The sequence below is a fragment of the Triturus cristatus genome, chromosome 7 (assembly GCF_964204655.1).
Source record: "Triturus cristatus chromosome 7, aTriCri1.1, whole genome shotgun sequence".
Lineage (NCBI taxonomy): Eukaryota > Metazoa > Chordata > Amphibia > Caudata > Salamandridae > Triturus > Triturus cristatus.
In genome coordinates this window covers 1,769,491,898-1,769,504,851 of record NC_140590.1, presented here as the reverse complement: position 1 = coordinate 1,769,504,851, position 12,954 = coordinate 1,769,491,898, and the positions used below count along the sequence as shown (strand labels likewise).

The 12,954-nt window shown below is 43.1% G+C and overlaps 1 pseudogene across 1 annotated transcript in view; it reads left to right on the top strand.

The window, feature by feature from the left end:
- LOC146813034 (killer cell lectin-like receptor subfamily B member 1B allele C) overlaps nucleotides 1-12,954 on the top strand; it is a 112,347-nt pseudogene that overhangs the window by 90,408 nt on the left and 8,985 nt on the right. Inside the window, exon 5 of the transcript XR_014966008.1 lies at nucleotides 3,446-3,558. The product of XR_014966008.1 is annotated as a killer cell lectin-like receptor subfamily B member 1B allele C (transcript). The remainder of the gene's footprint in view (nucleotides 1-3,445; nucleotides 3,559-12,954) is intronic.

The following is a 12,954-nucleotide window of genomic DNA, read 5'->3' as shown; positions in this document are numbered from 1 at the left end:
TTTAAGGCCATAAACTTCTGGTGAGGGTTTTCGGTGCTCAGTACATACAGTGAAGTAATATGATTCAGTTGGCCGGCAGTGCCGATGTTTTAGGGAGGTGAGACGCAGCAGTAGTACCAGCACCCCTAAAACGACTGGGCCATCTCTCCCTTGAGGGGCAGCATCGGTGGTGTCAGTTTCCCAGACTCCGGGATCTCTGAGATCCCCAAGTACCAGTGGCATGGCAGCTGACTGCGGAGCTGATGTGATGTAGGTAAGTTGCAGGGTGCCGGGCAGCACATCACCAACTGCGCCACAGCGATAGCACAGAATAATGTGTCCCTTAGTATCCCCGTCGTGGAATCAAGCAAGCCTGCCTGCTTGTGGCCCATACTGCAGAAGATAAGGCTGTCTGCTGAGCCACTCAGAGAACCTCAATCTCCACTCATCGTCAAACTCTGCCCTCTTGGCTACACATCTCTATTCTTTTGTACTTTTCCATCATTAATCAACCCTGAGAATGTCCTGATGTTTGTGCCTCCCTAACCCATTGTACGTTTCCATAATTGATCACACCAGAGGATGGTTCGGTGGTGGTGTTTGTCTATCCAATGACACTTTTCCATTGTTAATCAAGCCTGAGACTATCTCACTGATTCCCCCTCTCCATCCCATGGTCCTCGTCCATCAATAATCCCATCTTAGAATGCCCTATCATGCTATCCCTTTCTACTCTTCCATCATGTATTAAGCCTCAGAATGTCCCATTGTAGCTTTCCATCATTAATCAAGCGTAATATTGTCTTGTTGGTTGTATCACACTATCCCATTGTACCTTTCCATCCCCATCCAAGCCCGGGAATGTCTTGGTGCAGCTCTATTCCATTGTATACATTCTAATGATGTGTAAACCTGCAAACACTCTTGATTCTTGCAACAGCTAGGGTTGCTAATTGCATTTCTCTGAGATTTATGCATGGCTCTAGTACCCCGTTTTACTTCATTCAAGAATGAGAAATAACCAACATCCATCAAGCTTCAAACTTTAGATGAAAATAGTTTTAAAGTTAGCCTACATGGAAATGGCCAATAATCAAAATCTATGTGGGCCTAGATTTTGTAATAAAATCATCCAACATTTTCACTCTAGGCTCCTAACGTCTATTGAGTAGAGATGTGTCCCCCGCAGAAATGTATGTGCACCCCGATAGTCATACTAGCAGATCCTGGTGTGATCCATGAAACGGTACCAGGGAGTCGCAGAAAAGTAACAGTTCAAACTATAATCAGTTATAAATGATGATCTGCTGTTGCAGAATGCCACACCTGGATGGGGTTAGGGTGACCGACTCCCTCAAGGACATTACAGACACTGTTTCCAGTCATGGATTTTCTTGGGACCACCTACTGCATTCTGGGTAGTGGGGTGTTTTTTTGCTTCCAGTGAATACATTAATCAGACACATCTGAGAACAATGATTTGAGGGTGAAAAGTTCTGGACTGGAGACAGTGGCTTAATGACCTTGATCGAGGTGGTCTCAGAGATGTTTTAGGGCATGGGCAAAGTGGGCAATTGCCGAAACCCATCCCCCACCCCCTTCCAAGGGCCCCTTTCGAAATGGAACTTTCTCTGTATTTGACCTCTATCTCTTCTTTTTCTCCGTGTAAGCCTCTCTCCCTGTCTCTGCCTACCATAATCTCTGAATCTCTCTCCCCATTGTCACCTGCATAATTCAATCCTTTTCTGCACCATGAGTTAGAAGGAAAAGGGTAATAAAATTCAAAGCTGTTCTTAACCGGGGCTCCCAAAATAGGTATTGCCCAGGGCCCCCACAATCCTCAAGGTGACACGGGTGTGGGGGCGGGGTCATCCTAGTTGTGGTGTACTGGAACTGCGACGAGGATGGCCCTAGTTTTTTTGTTTTATAATCAGGCACTAGTCAAATATTGTTGTAATGCCCTGAATAATAAGAGTGTTCTATATTTACAAGAACTTTTCAAGTACCTTGTAACATTTTACGTAAATTCTCTTATCCAAGGACATTTACGTAGATATGAAAGATAAACATAGGTATCCAAGGCCCTCAAAGGCACACATTCAGAATACCTTGTAATTCACTTTAAACCAGATCACCCTGTAAGGCAATTCACACTTACATTTATCACCTTGCCTCCTGAAGTTGAACAATGACAGTTTCCCTCATTGCTGGCTTTTGAATAGGAAGACAACATTTACAGATATAGAAAGTACGTGGTAAAGTCGTAGACACAACAATCAATGTTTAGCTGTCTCTGTAATGTATCACATGATTATTAATAATAACAAGAGTAATAATTAAACATAAAACTGTGACAGTGTTCCAAAATATGAATTTAGGCTATGAACAAGTGCAAATAAATATACATTAAAAACGCATGTTATGGTATTATGACTGTTGAAGAAAGTAAAAATGCCTTTAATCTTTCTCAGGACGCCGCACATATTTGAAATTACTGTCATTCTGACGATAGCAAAACCAAAGGGGATGATGGACGGAGTGTTGAACATTGAAAGCACTCACCCCCAGTCAACTGATCTGGGTTTAATCCAACATCATTCTTTAGCTCACTCCGCCACCCCAGTTCAGACATGGCCATATGCAAATCAGTCTGACCCTGTGCCTCATGGGAACAGTCATGCCCGAACTGCCAAGCCATGTCTTCCCAGGACCGGAAGCAAGCATCCTGGATCCAGTTTCTTGCTAATCAGCTGTCGTCAGCCAGGCTAGCCTGAATCCAGTGGCAAAATGAGCAAGGGACCCACGTCTGGGCATACCCTGCCAACTTAGTGCGAACAAAGCAACACCAAAGGGAATGGTGAACATTGCAAGCACTCACCCCCAATCAACTGATCTTTTGACTGGGGGAGAATGTTTGCATTGTCAGCATCCCGTCCATCATTTTTTTGCTGTAACACTTTGCGCCCTAAGTGGGAAGGATATGCCCAGACGTGGGTCCCTTGCTCACTGTGCCACTGGATTCAAGCTATCCTGGCTGAAGAAGGGTGACATACCCTGAAACCGGTCCCAGGATGCTTTTTTCTGGTCCAGGGAGGACCTGGCCTGGCAGTTAGGTCTGGACTGTTCCCATGGGGCACAGGGTCAAGACTGATTTGCATATGGCTGGGTCCAAACTGAGCGGCGTAGTGGGCAAAAGAACGATAGATTTAACCCAGATCTTTTGACTGGGGGAGAATGTTTGCATTGTCAGCATTCCGGCCATCATTTGTTTGCTGTAACACATTCTGATGATAGCCACATTATCTTTAGACACATTCGATTTTTGCTTTCCTTTTTAATTTAAGAATATATTTCTTCTTAATGTAACAGAAATGTGTAACTCTAGAAATATAAAGTCTGATGATGAAAAAGATCAAAATGTGCAGTCTGCCAGTATTAACCTCTTGCACTTTTATCACATTCACAGAAGTTTGTACGCGGCAGTGTGAAGCACAGTAACCCGGTCTGGCTCGGGCTTTTCCTCGCATGTCCTGGCAGGAAGTGGACCTGGGTGAATGGCTCCATGTTAAGCAGTGACTGGTGAGTATCTTCTCATGGCTGCAGCCATTGGCCAGATTTACCATGCTTCATACTGGCATTTTAGGAGCCAATGGGATGAGGATTTGCATGCATGTGTTCTTTTGCCAGCATTCATATTGGTTAGGTGGTGGAGAAAGATCTGAGAGCAGGGACTGATGCAGCCACTAGGGGGAAGACATCTGAATGGGTTTCGGTTTTGCATATTGACTCAGGTCACAAACATGTGTATTACAAGTCACCACCTCGCGGATTACTTCTGCAGTTGAATTTGCTCAGTCTTTTAAACTCTCTGAGATATCATGCACTTGAAGCCCACCAGGGCTGTGTGCGGCTTGCCTTGCCTTGCCTTGGTCCTCCACCATTGACAGGGTGACAGTGGTCAGCATGGTGAGAGCACAGAGGGTCACAGGCAGTAGCCACAGTGAATAACGTGAGTGAGGTGTCTTTGGTAATGTGCCTGGAGGTTACATACCCACTGCGCATTGCCACATCGCCTTCTTTGCCGCATAAGTGACACAGTAAAATCACCTGTGGTGATCATGACATCAAAACACCCCCCCCCCCCCCAAAATCTACACTATGAACCCCCTCTGCCCACCAAACACGATGCTATGTCTACACATAAGCGACTCCAATACGCACTTCTTTTCACTTGGCTCAACGTTTACACCTGCAACACGATTGTTACCTCACAATATTTACACCCTTCTAGTCATCACACATTAGAACAAAACACTCCAACTTAAACCACAGGGAATTCCACCACCTCCCAACAAAACACAATGGTGGTGGAGTGTATAACAGGAAGTGGCTGTCATTTCACTCTGCTCCACTCCATGCTCCAAAGCATGTACACAGGATCATGGCAAGAACACCATTCCATTCCTCATGACACCAACACTCTTCCCACACAGGCCACAGTAAACACCCACATTCTTCCTCCCATACACACCCGAAAGAGTAGAGTGCTGCCCGAGATGAAAAGGCATCTCAAGCATTGTTGGGGGTACGAGGAGCTTTCCCCAGGCATCTACAACACCACACAATACAATGCAGAAGGTGAATATATTTTAGTAAATCACTTCTAGTGAACGTATGCATTGAAGCGGCCTTCAGAGCACATCAAAGAAAAACAATGTCTCAGTCCTCTGATCTCACCGTGCGCCTGTCGGCCAACCATGTCAGAAGGATGGAGGTGAAGGAGAACACATCAGAGAATTAATAGCAAGCAGAGGATGAGGCACCACATTCCACTGAGGAACTCTTAAAGAAGGTGCCTTTATAGGGGGTGGAGAATGAAGGCTTGGCCAGACTAGAGATGGGACAGAGTAAAGACAACTTAAGCCCAGCCTTCAAAGGCAATGAAACACGACATTTCCGGAGTACAGTTTACTCGCACATGCAATGACCATTGGGCAGATAAGACTCAGTAACCTATGACAGCTGCAGTGTGCTACCTGAACTGTCAAGGACATTTAAATGGCACTGCAGTAAAATAAAAAGTTCTTTAGCCCACAGACCCTTATGGATTGGTTTAGGATCAGCCCCAGTGGCACCTTAGTTTTCTGCTTTGCTTGTCTTCTACAAGTCTTAAAGAAATACAGATCCATCTTTCCATGCTAAAGATAATGGGAGGACACCATTACTGTCTCAATCACTGCTGAACTTAAGAGAAGTACAAGGTCCATGGATGGAGGTGAAGCTCCTGACTGACTCTTAGGTACAGTGAAGTTAAAAGAGTTCTGTAGAGCTCGGCATCTTGCTGTTGCTGGTCCTGGTACGTAGAGCATTGGCGCGGGGGCATGGTAACTGTATCATATGGACAATAGATGAAACTTACACCTGCATTGGAGACAATGCAGCATGGCACTGGGCCTCTTTGCACCATTTGTGGATATTGCCCTGAAACTGTTTCCTATCAAATGCGATTGTTACACCCCTGTGAATATTACATTTAAATATCTATATTGCTTTTACAACCAACCTCAACTGCGAAAAACTTTAAATTGTTGTGGAAAAGTCATCACAGAACTGAAGGACCCAGCACAGCCCCTTTATGAAATCTGCGACCTGCCCAGACTATGGGGCTACATCCCTGTGCAAGGAGAAAATGGAAATCCTCCAAACCATGGTCTATTATGCCCTCTGACACCAAAAAGGGCTTATGCGGCTTCGTTTAGAAATATCTCCTGGCATCATACACCGAACCTGCTGATCTCTAAGAAACACACAAAGAGAGGATCACAGCTCTGAAATGTTTGTGTCCTGATTATGACCCTGAAACACAAACAGGGTCGAAACGTTGACAGCCATTGGCAAAAAAACTTAAAAAAATAATATGGCCATAAAGGATCATTGAGTTCTTTTAAACTTTATCTGTACATGCTCCTTTGCATTTACTTCATAATTAGACATTTTAGCTTTTCTTTTTTTCTCACCATTTTTAATTGATCATTTTTTACCCAGCATTTTGGTAGTTGTTTGTTTCACGTGCACCGGGTGACCACTCATTTTATTGAGCACTATCTGTATTGTACACTTTTTTCTATACATTATGTTAAGATATTTATTGCCTTTCAATGTCTCTTTTGCATATATGTTTATGAAAAACAGTTCAATACAGATGCAGTTGCAGTTGTTGTAAGATTTGTATGTTTTGGGAATAATCAGTTTCACAGGATAAGAGCAATCACTATTTCTATATTTTGTTCAGATATTCCTTGTGATGAGTGATACCTGCTTGGACGTTGTTGTTTTTCTGTGATATGACCCTGTCCTACTGGTCTAAGGGTTGCTTCTGTGAGTATCGAGTATGTCATGTTGGAAGAGAAGGAGTCTGAGAATGAACCTCAAGGGGGGCGCCGGATCATGTGTAAGTTGCCCCCACCTTTCCCCACTCCCTTCAAAAGCTCCCACCGTGACCTCTGCTAATAGTTCATCACAGGAGATTAAAACTTGGAGAGACAGAAAGTGGGGAAAAGAATGCCTGCCCTTAAAGATGATTTGTGACAAGATGGTTCATACAAAAAGATGAACGGTGCCTCCATTCAGCAGAAAACCGGAAGCACATCCGTGATGCTGCTGGAAGAGCCCAGAGACTTATGAACATTGAGGAAAAGGTGTACACTCTTTTTCTCCTTTTAACATATACGGTTCCAATTCAATAAAACGTCATACGAATGTGTCCATTGTATGATAAAAAAAACCTGCAAAGTTAAAAAAAAAATTTTTAAAAATTGAATGTTTTCAAGTGAAAACATAGATTTGCCAAAATGAAAAACAATTAAAACAAAACTTCCCCAGTTCTGCCAGAGAGTGAACTGTGCTGCCGCTGTCTGTAATGTGTCTGTCTCTGTGTGTTTGACACAACCCTGTGCTGTGTCTCCTGCCGCCACCTGTCTGAACCTAATATTTGTGTTGCTGCAGCTTGCAGCGCTCTTGCCTCCTGCCCTTACTTTGTCTGTGGTTTGTGTTAGTTCAGTTTTTCATTATAGAAAAGCCAAAACGACTGGCATTGTCAACGCTTGTTTCAATGTGTCATGTATTTGAAGACAGGTCTCCTAATATCTGAGAGCCGAGTATTCCTTTGGTTTTTGAGTGTGAACCGAGCAGTCTGCTTTCCGTACAAAACACCCCACGGTGTAAAAATGTAAATATATCTTCTAAACGACTCTTTGCCATGTGTGTGGCAGCCTTAGTTATTTATCAAAGCTCAGTTCACATATTCTGATTTTTCGAGCCCACATAGACCTAAAATAAAAACAGCAAACCCCAGAATGCAACGAGCAATTTGTTGAAAAGCCAGGATTGTTTTACGGCATCACAAAAGACGTGAAACTACTTGGCAGCTATTTCAATAGAAAAACATATAATAATTACGTTGTGTTCTGCCTTTGTTCTTGGAGTGAATCAAAGGTTAATTACACCGGGGACACAATTCAAAGCAGCTGCTTGTATCTCAGGACCAACGCGCAAACATCTCATCGGAAGCATTCGACTCAATACAATACAATAAAAGCTTTATTCGGAAGCAAGGCACATCCATAAAAGCAAAATACAAATACAACAAATACAGCAAAATTAAAATTTCTATACTGATATTGCATTCAAAAATCTGACAATCCATTCTCTTTGTAAGTAGAGACAGTTAATCACAGAGATAGCAAAGCATGTCAGGTATAAAGGAATCTTAATTATGAACAGAGTTCATATACAAAGTCATTTAAAATATGATTTTAGAACGTAATTTTTAGAATTGGTTCGCATACAGCCAGCAATCATAGCGTCTAGGTATTAAGATTTAAAGATTTGTTCTGTGCCTTATACAAAATTTTAAGAACATAGCAATATTAAAACATGTTGCGGGAGTGTCCAGCATTTGTAATGCCAATAAGGCTGGGCGACATTCGCGTATTGACATTTGTTGCAGAATGGGTTTCAGCCACCGTTTTCTAGGTTCAGAAAAGTATTTACAAAATAAAGTGACATGTAAAAGGGACTGTAAAGAAATATCGTCACAGGGACAGGTGGAAAGAACCCTTGACCAGTCATTTGGTTTGGGAAAGGTGATTAATCGGTGAAAGTTGTTGAATCTGAATCTAGTAAGTAAAAAAAACATCGTAAATTGGGAAGTTTGAGGACAGGTAGGGCTCAATTTTAAAAGAAGTTTGAATTAATAGAGAATGCTGAACAGAAGGTTTATTGACTTCTGTTACTAACCGAAGGTCGTCAAGATGTTTTAGACATTCCGCCTTGAGTGATTTACGGGAAATCCTAAACATATCATATGGAGCAGAGTAGAAGTTGGGGTGACCCAAGTCATTAAAGAAATTGTGAACATAATGTAACCATGGAATTTTTTGGGAATGGTCCAGTTTTTGACAATCGGTGATGATTTCTTTAGTTAAGGACGTCTTTTCTGAGGTCCAGATGTGGTGCCACAGCAAGATTGGTTGCAGTCGAATGAGATCGGTGATAAATGGGAAACCGAGTTCTTGGTGGCAGGAGTAGGTAGATGAAGATTGAGGGACTGATAGTAAATATCTCAAAAAGGTGTTTTCTGTTTTTTGGATGGAATCTACTCAGGCATGTCCCCATGTACCCGCACCATAAGTAGCAGTGGTAATACATTTTGGGCGGTAAATTTCCAGGATTTCCTTCGGGGATCTCTTTCCGAGTCTCTGGGTAAAGGACACTAGGGCCATTGTGGCCTTTAAGAACTTATGGTTTCTAGACTCGATTGCCCTTTTCCAAGTCTCCCTATCATCTATCACCACTCCTAAGTAGGGGTAGGTTGTTGTGTGTTCAATCTTGGTGGTGGTAATAAAGATACCTAATCCCTTTGATGGTGTTTTACCAGAGGACATGATGAATGTTTTATGTGGATTAATTTTTAGGTCCAAATTGGACATGAAGTTATAATAGCGGGTCAGGGAGCGTTGAAGTTCTAATGGAGTACGAGCGAGGATTACCGCGTCGTCAGCATATAGTAATGCTGGAATTGGGCGGTTGTTGATCAGAGGTAGGTCCTGGCTCCCTTCCAGCATGGCTGCCTCCAAGCCGTTGGTATAGATGGTAAAAAGGAAGGGAGCCAGGACGCAGCCCTGTCTTACTCCCCGCTCTACCTTAAAAGGTGAAGAAAGTTGACCCCCTGTGCCGAACCTCACTCTAGCAGTAGCGCCAGAGTAAAGTTCTCGGATGTAATTTACTAGGGTCTCATCCACCCCTATGTCCAACATAATGGACCATAATTTTGCGCGTGAAACGCAGTCAAACGCTGCAGAGAGGTCGACATAGGCCATGTGGAAATTACCTCCCTTTGCGTTCACGTATTTTCCTCTTAGTAAAACTAAATTCAGGACCTGGTCGATGGTGCCCAAACCCTCCCTGAAGCCGTATTGGAGGTCAGAAATGATGCTGTTGTGTTCCGTCCAACATTGTAACCGGTCAAGTAAAACACGACCCACCACTTTGCCCAGGGTGTCTAGCAGCAAGATGGGTCGGTAGCAAAGCGGGATGTTGCGGTCCCCTTTTTTAAAGATTGGAACCAGAATGGACTCGGACCATGAGTCCATTGGTCCAGTCTCACCTGTGGCATTCAGTACTCTTGATAAGATGGGGGCCCACAGATCAGTGTTGGACTTATATAGATCTACGGGAACCCCGTCCGGCCCTGGGGCCTTCCCTCCCCTGCTGGTTTTAAGAGCTAAAGTGACATCGGCCAGGGTGAATTCAAGAGGAGGGGAGTTGGATGCATAAGTAAGGGCTGGGGTGTTCTGGACAAGAGAGTGTGGAGGTGATGGAAGAAGGTGTGTTAAACTGAACATATGGGAAAACTGGTTGATCCATTCTTGCTCAGTTATGGCAACCTCTAGGGTGCCGCGATCTTTTGGGCCTGAAAGGAAAGATGAGTTAATTACCTCCCAAAATGCTGAGGAATCCTTCAGTTTGGAGCTGTTTTGTAGGGCGGACCAGAGTTCTTCTTTTAATTCTAACTTGCGATTCTTTAAACACTCATGGTAGAATTTTCTGCATTGGGAAACCTTGGTTTTAACTCTCGGGACTTTCTTTAGTGCCAGTTTAAGTGCTTTGTGTGCCTTAGAGCAGGTGGAATTAAACCAGCTAACTGTGAAATTCTTTTTGGGTTTAAGGGGAATGGTTAAAGCCTTATTGATCTCTGTCTTAATGATTTTAAAATTTGCTAGTACCTCGAAAGGAGTGGAGGACTCCGCCAAGCAAGTTGTAAAGGCTGCCCTGTTTCCTGAGATAAGCTCCTTTAGAATTTTTTCAGGGTTGATGCGGGACCATTTTAGAGCATATCCATTTGGTTGATTCATTGAGAGGTTGTCTTGGTGGAGTGAGTTAATTGTGTGAATGGAGGAGCCAGGTAAGTCCAATGTGATGGAGATGGGGAAATGATCGCTATAAATGCAGTCATGGGTGGAGAAGTTGGTAATCAGGTTGACTGCACTGAAAGACAGAAATATAACATCTATGCAAGTCAAAGCACCTCTGCCATGATATGTAGGGCTTAGCTTGACAGTTGGGATTAGTAATTCATTGGAAAAAGTAATTTGTAAAAGGGACAAAGTTTCGTTCATCAACAAGCCTTTAATAGAATGGGAAAAGTGAGTAGAAGGGGATTCGTTGGAATCCATAAGGCCGCAGGTGAAGTTGTTTTTGTCACATTGTGGTAGGTTGAAATCTCCTCCCCAGATTAAGATAGGATTTTTAACTTGGGGCTGATTGTAGTACTCTATGAGAAAAGATCGAATTTCTTTCAACAAACCAATCAGTTGTGAGTCTTGCTGTTTATTATAGAAATTGACAATCAAAACGTGGGTGAGATTATTTAATATTATGAATAGAATCTGATAGTTTGGTTCGGATTTTAAAACGTTGATAAATTGACCTGAAATGAGATTGGAAATATAGATCACTAAGCCTCCCTTAGCCCGGCCTGAGGATGAGGGAAGCGCCGGAGAGAAAAAAGTTTTGTAGCCGTTTAAATGGGTTGGAAAAAGAGCCCAAGTTTCCTGCATGCAGAGAATATCATACTGCCTTGCAAAAGCTAGCCAGCCCTCGTGGTGAATTTTAGAGTGTAGCCCTGCAATATTCCAAAAAATGGACCTAAATGAATAACGGGGAGGAGGTTTTACTGAGGTTCTTGATGGAGTAGGTTGAAGAATTTTTTGAGCAGCACAAGGAACCTCAGGGATTGGGATTGGTTTGGGATCTGTATGCAGTATAATTTGAGGGTTAGCTTGAGTGTCTGTGGAAATTAAGGGAACAGATAGGATTGGTTGGGGGTGAATAAAAGGTATTAGGGGTTGGGAAGGGGATGGAAGTAATGGTTTACTCAGTGAGGGGAGCGCTGCGTCTGAGTGAAAAATTGGTTGTGACAGTTTTTCGCTGGTTACTTGTGTGAGTTGTGGAATATAGAGAGGGTTCACGGTCGTAAGTAGTCAATCAACTTCCTCAATTTGTGACCGAGAGTTAAATCTGTTTTGCGTTAAAATTGAACCGTTCACTGGTTTTAATAGGTGGGTGGGAGGACGATAGAAAAAACCAAGTGGAACAGTGGAAATTGCAGTTTGATTGGGCGAATGATCCTCCTTTTGTGCTAGGATGGAGCGAGCGAATCTGGGAGATCTGAAGTTGACAATTATACAGTCGCCCTGGATAGTTTTTTGTGAAAGACCAATCCAGTCTGCTCTACGTGCCATAATTATTTGGTTTGTATTATGCACGTTAAAGTGTCTGTGTTTGACTAGCCAGTCCACCACTTTATTTCGCAAGGAGGGCCAGGATTCTGTCACTCCTTGGTCTAAAGTAGGAACGCCAGTCAAAACTACAATATATGGACAAGTAGCGGGTGGCAGGTTTGGACGATCTAAATGTAAATGAGGCCTTGTGATAGGGTTATTAGAGTAACTAGATGGGGAGAGTTTCTTTTGTTGAGAATGTGTCGTAGATGAATTCTTATCTATTGTACTCCTACTAGCTGATGGACAGTTTGGTTGTTGCGGGACACCGTTATACAGTTTGTTTTTCCCGGGTTGGCAAAATGGATCATTTAAGGGAGTAGTGTCAGTAAGAGGAGTAGAAAGATCATCCGAAAGAAAATGTTGTGAACTGGGTGTCTCTTTGCAGTCTGAGAGTTGGGTCAGCTTGATCTCAAAGGATCTGAGTGTATCGTTCAGTTTGGCAAGGAGACTGGAGGCCATAGCGTCAAGTTTATGATCAAGAATATTTTTTAGTTCTTCTGCTAGGTGATTGACAGTAGGTTGTGGATTAGAATCAGATGAAGTTACTTTACAATTGGGCTGGGGGGTGGGAGAAAATTCCCCTTGGTCTGTTTGAGTGCCCTGAGTTAGCATTTTGGGTTTAATGGGGTTGCTGCGTTGTTTAATTGCCCTACACTTTTTCTGGGTAGTCCTTAGGATCGTGTCTTGAGGATGTTTCAATTTCCCTCAAGTTTGTGGGCCCTTCGGAGAGGAAATTACAGGGTGGAGGTGAGTATTGCTATTAGCAGATAGAGTTTGAGTAGTAGGAGAGGAAGATACGGGTGGGGAACTAGAATTAGGTATTTTAGATGGAGAAGGAACTGTACTATGAAACAGGTGGCTGGGCGGGGACTGGTGGGAAGAATCAATAGTCTACGTTCTATGAGGTGAATTTCTTTGCTTATAAGTGAGTCGGCCCGCAGAAGGTAAGCATCCAAAGTCCCCGCTGAGCAAATGCGCGTCTCCATTGTTCTTACAAAAATGATAGTTCAATAGCTAAACGTTAAAAAGATAACCAGATCCACTAATAAAGGCGGTACAAGGGCCACAAGTACTCACAAGTTTGCTGCCTATGTAGTCTGGCTGATCAGTACGTAGAATGACTATAGTC